Source organism: Dipodomys spectabilis, unplaced genomic scaffold (assembly GCF_019054845.1).
Source record: "Dipodomys spectabilis isolate Male_0828 unplaced genomic scaffold, ASM1905484v1 ptg000019l, whole genome shotgun sequence".
Taxonomy (NCBI): domain Eukaryota; kingdom Metazoa; phylum Chordata; class Mammalia; order Rodentia; family Heteromyidae; genus Dipodomys; species Dipodomys spectabilis.
Window position 1 is genome coordinate 23,331,809 of NW_024870696.1, and position 11,212 is coordinate 23,343,020.

The window sequence follows — 11,212 nt, forward strand, 5'->3', positions numbered from 1 at the left end:
AAAAGACAGTCCCCATGGTGTTTTTAAAGTTATCTATACCCACAAGCATCTCTCTCAGTTCGTATTCTCTGAGGAGTTCACAGGCCCTGAAGAGTCACTTTACATTCATGGATAGTACACACTTGATTCTCAAGTATGGTTCAGTGTGGTCTTCTATAGAGAGGAACAAGACGATGCTCCAAAATAGGTTAAGTTAGTAGGGACATACTTTTTGTCCCTATAGAATCCCTGTAACTAAAATCAGATACCACCCAAACTGCCACTTCTAAACACATTATTATATTTTGGAAAAACAATATTCAATCCTACTGACAGTATCAAATATGTTTAGAAAAGACATAAAAATGAAGAAGGAAGGTTAGGGATAAAATTAAATAATCGGTGCCTTAAAACTACAAAGTTAGGGGAAAATGCTTTAACCATGCATTTGCTACTCCCAAGATATTTCTTCAACAGGCTACTTAAACTCTAGAAAACTATTTCCCAGTTCTCAAAAAGGGTAATTGTACCATCTAACTCAGAGCTGTTTTAAGAGTATCAATTACAGCCCTAGCACGAAATATTTAAAACAAATTGTAACTGACATCATTTTAGGAAGGTTCCAAGTAACACAAATTCAGCTACTATGTAAATTCACCGTGAATGCTAAGAGGAAAACTATTTGAGAAGCAGGGAACATTAAAACACTTGCCCTGTAACACGACTCTACTTGCACTGGGAAACTAGTGTTTCTAAGCACTCCTCTGATTAAGACTAAATTATTTTATAGTTATCTGATACTCTTTAAGTATTAGCCATCTTTAATGACTACAAAATTCATACATACTTATCTGAAACTGTGATGTTTTTCATTTTATCATCCTACTGTTATACTTTTCTTCATGTATAGTTTTTTCTATTTTTCTTTTCTTTTTTTTTGTCGGTGTGGGGCTTGAACTCTGGGCCTGGGCGCTGTCCCTCAGCTCTTCAGCTCAAGGCGAGCGCTCTACCACTTGAGCCACAGCGTCACTTCGGGTTTTCTGGTGGTTTATTGGAGATAGGAGTCTCACGGTCTCTCCTGCCCAGGCTGGCTTTGAACCGAGATCCTCAGATCTCAGCCTCCTGAGTAGCTAGGATTATAGGCATGAGCCACCAGCGCCCGGCTATAGTTTTTTCTTTTACAGGTCATTTTATCCAGAGTAAATTTCACCTTCAAGTGGCATTAGCAGTAACAGATCTATCCAGTGACCTGCATTTTGTTTTGTTACTTAGTATTACACCATTTTCCCTGTTTAGTTTGACATGTTGAGAAGCCCTTTAATATGAAACCAACACTTGTTCCATTCTGAAAGAAAAACTTTTTAAAATGTGAACCAAAAAAAAAAAAAATATACCATAATGATGATCTGTTCTCAGCATGAAGGAATTAGAATATTGACCAGAGGAAACACTTCCCATTTCTTCCTGACTCATGGTTTTTACAGTCTGGTTTATTTCATGTAAAACCAATTGTCAGATTACCAGACACTCCCATATTCAAACGCAAATAAAAAATATATAACAAAGCCATGTATAAACTATTTGGGGCTATATACTTTTCCACTTCCCTCTAGTAGCATGAATGATAGCAAGTTGACTACTTTGTTTTAAACTGTTTCCTTAAGCGTTTTATCCTTATTTGCCTACCTAATATCAACACAGAAGACAGACACTGAACCTACATACTTCAAACTGACTCATTTTAAATAGAAGGGATCCCGGCTTCCATGACCTCCACCTACTTTCACAGCTTCCTCATCTATAAGGAACTCCTGGTTCAGCAACCTTATGTCCAGCTCAACAGGTCCTATAACTCCGAATCTCACACGTGTGTGCTCAGGATGCTCCCTTTACCTAGTCCCCCCCTCTTCCCTACTAATGTAAATAAAAAGCTGGCAGTGGTGGCTCAAGCCTGTACTCCTACTACTCAGGAGGCTGAGATCTGAGGATCTCTATTTGAAGCCAGCCCTGTCAAGACTCTTATCTCCAATTAACCACCAAAAAGCCAGAAGTGGAGCTGTGCCTCAAGTGGCAGAGTTCCAGCCTTGAACAAAAAATTCAGAGAGAGTACCCAGGCACTGAGTTCAAGCCCCAACACAAAAAAGGAGGGAGGGGGGAAATAAAGGCCCATGCATTTCTCCCCCCAGATTAATATCTTGCACACATACACTATGCTCCACGAACCTCTAACCAAATCCACAGAAATCTTGTTGCAATTATTTCTGAGCATGTCTGCTTCTCTCTGAAGACAACTATTGAGTATTTCATTCATATTCTAACCACTTTTCCAATATCAACCACATTTTCCAAGTCTCTTACACATAGGCATGGTTGAATTAAGTTATTAATAATTAATATTTGGTTAGTGTTTGCAAATCGAAAGATGAAAATGTCAATAATTACGTAATGCATTAATTTTTAAATGACAGAACAAAGCAATAAGCACAATAAATCGCCAATAAATATAATCATTCATTGAGATGGTCCCATATAGGACTTATCTCTATCAACATTAAAATTAGCCTTTCCAAGCCATGTGTGGTGGCACCAGCTTAAGGTAGGATGATCAAGGGTTCAAACTCAGCCTGGGCTAGGCAGTGAATTCAAGGCCTACTTGGGCAACATAATGGGACTCAATCTTAAGAAGTAATAAAGCAAAATAACAATAAATATCCTGTTTTCCACTCTCATAGGAACTCCTACCTGATGCATAGGCAGAAATGCAAGCTCACTTAAAGTGGAAGTACCTACACACCATAGTAAGAATTAGATGCCAAAGTCACACAATTAATTTGATGATGCAGTTCTTCCAATGCTTATGAATATAATCCTCACCTTCCATAAAGGTTAACATATACAAAGTAAGAAGCCAACTGACACTGGCTCAGGACACAAATGAAGCAAAGTTTGGAAAAAGTAAAACATTTTTAAGAACAACTCAAAAAAAAAAAAAAAAAGCTATTGAGACTATCCCAAATCAGCTCTCACTTGTAAAACGACTTATTAAACCAAATCCTTCCCAGTGAAAATTATTCTTACATTCATTCGTGAGTATTCTTCTTCCAGGATGTATTTGCTTATGGATAAAACTAATCTTCAACGAGCCACCCATGATTAAAAATTCGACATTTTTATTCTTAAAAGTATCAAAATTGAGTGAACTGCGTCTGGGGGCCCGAACGTCGATCGCCCAGAAGTGCAGAGTGCAAGAAACGAGTGACCTGTCTTCCTCACTTAGGTTTTAAACGTTTTCTGGAAGCGATCAGACAAGGTGCCGGGCAGGCCAGCACTGCCCCGAGGCCGGAGCGTCACCGCGTCGAGGCTAACACGACCCCGCACGGCGGACGGCAGCTGCCCCTCCCCGCGCGGGCCCCTCACCCGCCAGCTTTGTCTCCCCTCCTTCCCTGAAACCTGGGGGGGGGGGGGGAGGACCAAGCCAAGGGCCTAAGGACCCCGGCCCAGGGGCCCCCGCCCCGCCTCGCACGGCCTCCGGGGGCGAAACGCGGGGAGCGCGGGCCTGGGGAGCCCGGGGGTCCGGGGGGGGGGGGGCCCTGCGCCGGCTCCGCGGTCGCGGCGCAGCCCGGGACGGCGCACGCCGCGGGCAAGTTTACGGCGAAGTCTCGAACTCCGCCGGGCGAGCCCCGGCCGCCCCCCGCCCCGGCCCGCGCTCGCACGCCCCGGGGTCCCGGGGTCTCGGGGGTCCCGGGTCGGGGGGCGGCGAGCGCGGGGAGGGGGCTGCGCTCCGCCCCACACCCCCTCCCGGACGGGGTCCCCGCGGTCCCCGCCTCTCCACTCGCGCCGCACTACGGGGCAACTTTTGCACCCAGCCGGGCCGCAGGCCTCCCTCCCGCGCCCCCCCCGGAGCCCCCCGCCCCCCCCCACGCCGCCCTCCTCCCCCCCCCCACCCCCTCCCCGCGCCGCCCACCCAGCCCCACCCGGGACGGCGGCCGGCCGAGGCCGGGCCGGGCCGCGACGCGCACGGTGGGCGCTTTACCTCAGAGGCGCGGCCGCCGGCAGCAGGGCCGCGGCCCGGGCGCGCCGCGGCGGCTCCCGCGTCCGGCCGTCCGGCCGTCCGTCGGTCAGCGGCGGCGGCACATCACACCGTCCGCGGCCGGAGGGGGAGAGCGCGGAGCCACGCCAGGAGGGAGCGAGCGAGGCCGGGGCGAGCCGGGGGGCAGGGAGGGAGCCTCGAGCGGCGGCCGAGGGAGCGCAGCTCGGCTCGGACGGAGTCTCCGCACGACCTGCCAGCGCCTCCTACCACCGCCGCTGGCGGGAGAGTCGCCGGCCGGGCCGCTGCGGTCGCCACCGATGCAGCCGGGAATGAATGCACAGCGGCGCCTCGCTTATCCGGAGGTCAAACATCCTTGGGCCTCGAGCATCCGGATCGGCGCCGGACCCGGAAGTGAACACATGGAAAAAAAAAAAAAAAGAAGAAGAGGAAAGAGTCTCTCTGGCGGCGGCGGCGGCGGCGGCCCCCCGGCGGCCCGCAGGGGGCGAAGCCAGCCGAGCGGAGCCGGAGAGCACGGCGGCCTCGGATTGGTCGGCTCGCTGACCCGAAGAGAGGCCCCCCCGCGCTCATTGGCTGTCCACGCTTACGCCACGGAGGCCACGCCCCGTCTCCGCCCTCTCGCGCGCGCCGTGCGTGAGGGGGCTGCGGAACGGTGGTGCTGGCGAGCGTTTCGTCCGGAGAGGCGGTGGGAGGCGAGGCGGTGGGCGGCCAGGCGCCGCGAGGTCCGAGGGGGCGAGCCGGAGCCGGGCTTCCGCGGTGTAGAGATGCCACCAAAACCCTTGAGGGCGTCGTGTGCCAAACCAAGGAGCCGAGGCGTTCTTTAGGTGGGTCAGAACAACCCTCCAGGTGCCAGGAGCTCAGGGCCCGGCCTGGCAGGCCCTGTAGCCAGACGTCCACATTCAGATGCTTGGGAGAGGGAACTGTGGCTCGGGTTCCCCTCTCCTCTGCTGGTGTCGAGAAGTGCCACGTCTAGTGCAGGTGATCCCCTGAACCTGCTGGTGTGGGTAGGGGAGGTTTGGCGATGTTTCCGATAAACCTCCCTGCATCCTAAGAAGCCAAACGTGACTCCTGCGCGAAAACGTTGCAAAGCACCAACTGGGGGTGAAGTCTTGCGGCTCGGCCACCCCACACAGAAAGACCAAAAGGCTCTGTTCTATCCTCTGCCACACAGTGCTTCCCCGTCACCGCGCTGTCATTCTGCACACGACTCGGGCTAGGCACTGGGTACCCACATACCCGTAATCTCAGCTACTCAGGAAGCTGAAAGGGGAGGATGGTGAGTTGGAGGCCAATCTGACCAGGCCTCAGAACGAGAAGGAAGGGGAGGGAGAAGAGAACAGAAAACTTAGCTGTAGATTAATGACAAACGCTTGCCTCAAGTTCGGGAGGCACTGGGTTTCATACGCAGCACTCCAGGATTTGAATCCTGGGTATAAACTTACTGGATTTGAACCCCAGAAGAAAGAAAATGGAAACACAGCAGTTAGGCTGCGCGCGCGCGCGCGCGCGCGCGCGTGTGTGTGTGTGTGTGTGTGTGTGTGTGTGTGTGTACACGTGCGCGCGTGCACGCGCGTGCTGGCACTTGAACTCAAGGCCTTGCCATTTCCCCTTAGTTTTTTTCACTCAAGGCAGATGCTTTACCACTTGAGCCACAGCTCAAGTGTTTTGAGCTCAGGTTTTTAGCTGGTTAATTGGAGATAAAAGGCTCCTGGATTCCTCCCCAGGCTGATTTCAACTGAGATCCTCAGATGTCAGCCTCCTGTGTTGCTAGGGTTACAAGTGTGAGCCACTGGAGCCCAGTTGATCAGCTATTTTATGTATTCTCACGTTTTGGAATGATGTGCTTATCAAAGGACCTATGCTAAAGTCTGTGATCTATCCCTAAACAATAAAGTTAATCCTATCTTTCAGAAAGAGAAAGCTTCATTGTCAATCCAACCACCCTACCAAAAAAATAAGAACTGGTGTGAATAACAATTTCTGCGTTTTGATAAATGTTTAAGACATTCAGGTATAAATATATGTAAATATCTAAGTAGATAAGTGAAAATATTTGTGCTTTTACCCCTTTATTAATGATAAAATTTGGCTACAACGTCCTATATATGAAAGTTGACAAACTATTAAATTTTTACATCTATTATAAGAAAAAATGACAATATGAAAACACCTTACATTAACGAATTAAAAGCCTAACTGCAGACACCATAACTAAACCTGTATTTTATAGCATGAAGTCTCATCAAAAGCAGACAGCTTATACTTTTCCATCTGCTACATTACAAATTAAATACCAGTCACTTGTCACTAGCAGTACTGCTCTTCAAGCATCACTTTATATTATCATTCAAGTGATTTTATATATTACTTTACATTATCACTATTATGGCATACATTTGTCCATACCTATCCAAATTTTATAACAAACTGAAAATGTAAATTTGTCATATTTCTTTTTTGACAAATGCTTTGTTTGTTTGTAAGCAGTAAGGTTTGGGGGAGGAAAATAGAACATTTGGGGGCTTTTAGCAGGAAAGTATGAGATATTCACTTCTGGGTACTCGTAGCTACTCAGGAGGCTGATCTGGGGATCCCTATTCAAAGCCAGTTAGAGGGGAAAAGTCCATAAAACTCTTATATCTACTTAACCATCAAAAAGCAGGCAGTGGAGCTGTGGCTCAAGTGGTAGAGTGCTAGCCTTGAGCAAAAGAGCCAAGTGAGTGTACAAGACCAAGTTCAAGTACTGACAGGAAGGAAGGAGAAAGGAAGGAAAACAGGTTAAAACTTTTGAAGTAAAATGGTTTTTGTTTAAAAAAAAATCATTCTTCAAAATATTTTAGTGTTTATAGAAAACTGTTACAGTGACAATGATTGACACCAACTAAGTAGCTTCAGGCATTATTGAACTATATTCACTTCTTTTTTTCAGTATCACTCTTAATGTACCTGGAAGAGAAATGCAACTAAGAAAAGTATGATGGTCTAGTAGAAAGAGAAGGGATATAAAGTGTGACACTGTAACAGTTGCCTAGGACTGAGAACAAAGAAGCACATTTTACTCACTTCCCTACTCCAGCTTGCCAAAGCAAGGGAGGGGCCGGAAACATCCTGGGAACTCTCTAATTGTGGGGCAAGATAGCTCTTTAGGAAACTTTCAGAGTGTTGTTATGAGTGGAGGTAAGAAGAGTCGAGACATAAGGGAGGATAATTTTAACAATTTGGGCCATGGGAAAAGGCTTACATATACAAAAATCATGAGACTTTTCTGAGGATTTATTATATTTTACAATAATGATCTCCAGAAACGCTTAACAAAATCCCACTCAGGACTTCTTTTCCAGTTCTTGCTGCTCCATGGTTTGAGTGCGCCGTGACCCAAAGGTTTTGCGTTAGAATCCTAACTCCTCAGTATAGCAGAGTTGGGAAGTAGGCACTAATGGAAGTGTGTTTGAGTCATAGAAGAACCATCATGAAAAGATGAAAACCTTTCTTGCATTAGCGAGTTCACTGGTGGCACTGGAGGAGTTACTCTGGCAGCAAATTGTTATAAAGCAAATCCACTCCTCATGTTCAGAGTGTGTGTGTGTGTGTCTGTCTGTCTATCTGTCTGTCCATCCATCTGTCCGTATCCCTGTGTCCCTTTTGCCCTACTTTCTGCCATGAGTTCAAGCAGAAGGACGTCCTTAAGGGATTCAGCCCCTTGATCTTAGCTTTCCCAACCTCCAGAACTATGCACCAAAATAAACCCCTTCTTTTTTTTAATGCCATTACCAGATCTTGAAGTCAGGGATTCACATTCTCACTTGCTTACTGGGCCAACATTCTACCACTTGAGCCTTGCCTTCATGGTGACATGTCACTAGTGAATTGACGACCAAGTTTCTCGGACCATTCTGTTTGAGCTGGCTCATGAATCATGATTTTCCAAGTCTCAGTCTCCCAGGTTGTAACAGAGATGAGCCACCAGCACTGGGCTGGCCTTTGCCTTTATATAGTTTCCGGTATTCTGTTATGGCAATGAACAATGAACTGAGATAGGCTAAAATACACAGTATTATGGAGTAACCTGTAATTTCAACAATTTAAATTTATTCTCTCACATTTCTGAAGTCAAGAAGTCCAAGATCAGGCTTGCCATGAAGGTTATAGGCTCTGGTGAGAGCATTCATCCTGGCCTTCAGTAATACCTGTTCCCTCTGTCCTAACATGGCCTTTTCTCTTGTGGGTTCTTCTTCCTCTTAAAAATACATCCTCAAGGATACCCTCCCTGACCTTGACTAAGTTTAATTATCTCCCAAAGCTTCACCTCCAAGTACCATGACATTAGGGCTTAAGACCTCCACCTATGAATTTTGAGAAAATAAAATCCAGTCCATTGGACTCCCTCAGAGCAGTATAAAAAAGTAAATCACCTATAAATAAGCGAGAAGAAAAAGAGTAGACACTCAGTAAGCGATAATAACTTGTGGGAAGCATATTAAGCCTTAAAGATACATTCTGAAGGGAAAGAAGTTCAATAAGGAAAATCTCTAAAAAGAAAAATCTATAAACACCACAAAGTGTAAAAGTATCTTACCAAAAACAGTGGGTAAATTTCTTGCTAGGCAATTTAATTTTTGTGTTTTTTCCATTAGCAGACCTGAATTTTGGCAGCTTTTAAGAAAAATTGGCCACCCAAAGAATGTTTTGTGATAAATGGAAGAGTCAGCTAATGCTGTTATTTTCTTAATGGATTTAAGAATAGCTTGAATTCTGGGTAATACAAGGACTGAATACTTGGAGATAATCCTAATTATCAATTCCTGTTTGCTTTGCCTTTCTCTTGTCTTTCACTTCCTGTGACTGTATCTCTCCCTAGATCTACCTCAGGAACCCACCCATTCAAGGTGTATCCGCAGCCCCAGACTTTAGAAATCCTTCATGATTCTGGTTGGAGATAGAGAGGGCCCGTACACGCTCTAGCTTAGACCTCTGTACCCACCTATATTCTTAGTGTTCACACAATATATAGCTTGAACTTCTCTTTTGAAAATTATAACCCTTTCTAAATGCCTAAGCAATCGAGAGAAGGTGTGAGCTTAATTTGGGAAACTTTTCTAGTTCTGTCCACTTCGGTTCTGACCAGACTCTATTTAACTGGATGGAACCCTGCTTTGATGCGTTACCTCCAAACTTCTTCACTATGACTGTCTCAAAACGATTAGGAGAGTGGCTTGCTCTATTCTGCTGCTGGACAGAATGACACTGTGCCAAAGCTTGCTAAGCTATGTCAAACTTTCCTACGCCCTTTGGACGGTAAAGAAGGAAATTAGCCTATTTATGTTTCTATAGTCATTGTCATACTTGGTTGTAACTTCATCCTTGTCTTTACCAACTGGTACTGCTGAATTTTTGACGTGTCTTCATCTTTCCACCTGTTCCTATTATGGTCTTGATTTCATAACTGATTAAATAAAATTACAAGGTCAACAGAATTTAAAATTGATATAAGAGAATACCTTTAAATCCTTCCATTTAGTTCTCTTTCTGTTTTTGCTATAATTAAGATAATACCACTTTTAAGTTTCTTTCTATACTTCTTCCTACACAAACTATTTAAGTAGTCTGATCCCCAGTTCATCTGTAAAATGAGTCAGTAAAGAACTTTTCTACCTGTGCTCATTTCAAACTGTGATCCTCTAGAACTCAAACTCCTGAGTAGCTAGAATTACAGGCATGAGCCACCAGCATCAGTGGTTGCAATGGTGAATCTGTCATGTCAGTTTCTGGGATGTAGTGAGCACTGAGCCATTGGTTGTTATTAAATACTACATGGCCCCAGAAATCTATATTTTCCAATCCAACGTGACAGTAATCAGAAGTTGAAAATATCAAGTCCCCAGCTGACTTTTAACTTGAAAGAGTCTGAAATTTAGAATTGAAATGATTTTCTTAGTCATGGTATAAACATTGTTTTTTGACTTTGCTTCAGGCATTATTACTATTTATTATTATTATTATTGATGATGATGATGATGATGATAACAGGATTTGAACTGAGACCTTCCTGCTTGCTAGTCCAGTGCTCTACCACCAGAGTCATGCTTCTAGCCCTTTATGTTCTCTTATTCTTCATTTTACTAAGTGTACACACAGACATCATTGGGATATTGTCCAGCATCTGCTTATCATAATAACACTCAAAATTCCTTTAGACAGACTTTCAGCTCTCCCTCTATTCAGTGGCCAGGGGCACTGCCTGCCTTAGGTGTGGCCTACAGTTGGGCAGAAACAACTGACAATACATTGTGTCCTTTAAGTAGCTTGTCCTTGCATAGTCTGGCTATATGTCTAAGTGAACACTTGGTTCAATCTGCAGCTTCACTCTGATGTAATCTGTGCCTCACTGTTGTCTTAAGACTCCCTGGATTCATGCTTGTGTTCTCTTCATTGACAAAGACCATCACGCCTGCCAAAGCTTTCTATTTCAGTACAGCGGCCTCTTATCACCATGCAGCTCTACCTGAAACTCTGCCAACTGCAGATCTAACCTTTGGACTGTCAGTGAATGCACTGTGCTCTACCAGCTTGGATAAACCTAACTAAGAACAAATTTAAACCACATGCCAATATTACTGCTTTCTGGAACTGTTATTGTGGTATCTACTAATTTATGTTTGTGAAATTATATTGATAATCATTGAAATCAGTATCCCAATCCCTTTTTTCCTTTTGTATCAGTACCAGGGCTTCAGCTCCGGACTTTTCTTCAACGTTTGCTCTCACAGCAATCCTGATGGCTTTTTGGTGATCAGTTGGAGATAAGAGTCTCACATATTTTCCTGTCTGGGCTGGCTTCAAATCATAATCCTCAGATCTCAGTCTCCTGCGTAGCTACAATTACAGATGTAAGCCATGATTGCCCTGCTATCTATTGATTGTGTTAATACATAACTAGCAAAGAAAGCTCCACTGGTCTCTTTACAATGGAATGTTCTGTTATAAAGTTCCTGGATTTAGGTACTTGGTGATGGGTCTCACTCCCTTTTTGCAAGCTGCCTAATCAAATCAGTCCTGGGTTTATAATGATAAAGAGAATACAATTGTTTAGTATTTGGGCTACAACCAAAAGTTCAATCAACTTTTTCCTTTGAGTCTTTAAATTAGATATTAATTTCTCCCTGTTAAGTGATAGGAAAAGACTAT

The 11,212-nt window shown here is 45.0% G+C and overlaps 1 protein-coding gene across 8 annotated transcripts in view; it reads right to left on the reverse strand.

Moving 5' to 3' along the window:
• Nucleotides 1-4,075, reverse strand: part of Csnk1g3 (casein kinase 1 gamma 3) — an 88,680-nt gene extending 84,605 nt beyond the window's left edge. For all 8 annotated transcript variants that reach the window (XM_042674362.1, XM_042674359.1, XM_042674357.1 and 5 more), the window contains exon 1: nt 4,013-4,075. The gene's annotated coding sequence lies outside the window, so the exon portion shown is untranslated. The remainder of the gene's footprint in view (nt 1-4,012) is intronic.
• Nucleotides 4,076-11,212: the final 7,137 nt, after the last annotated feature.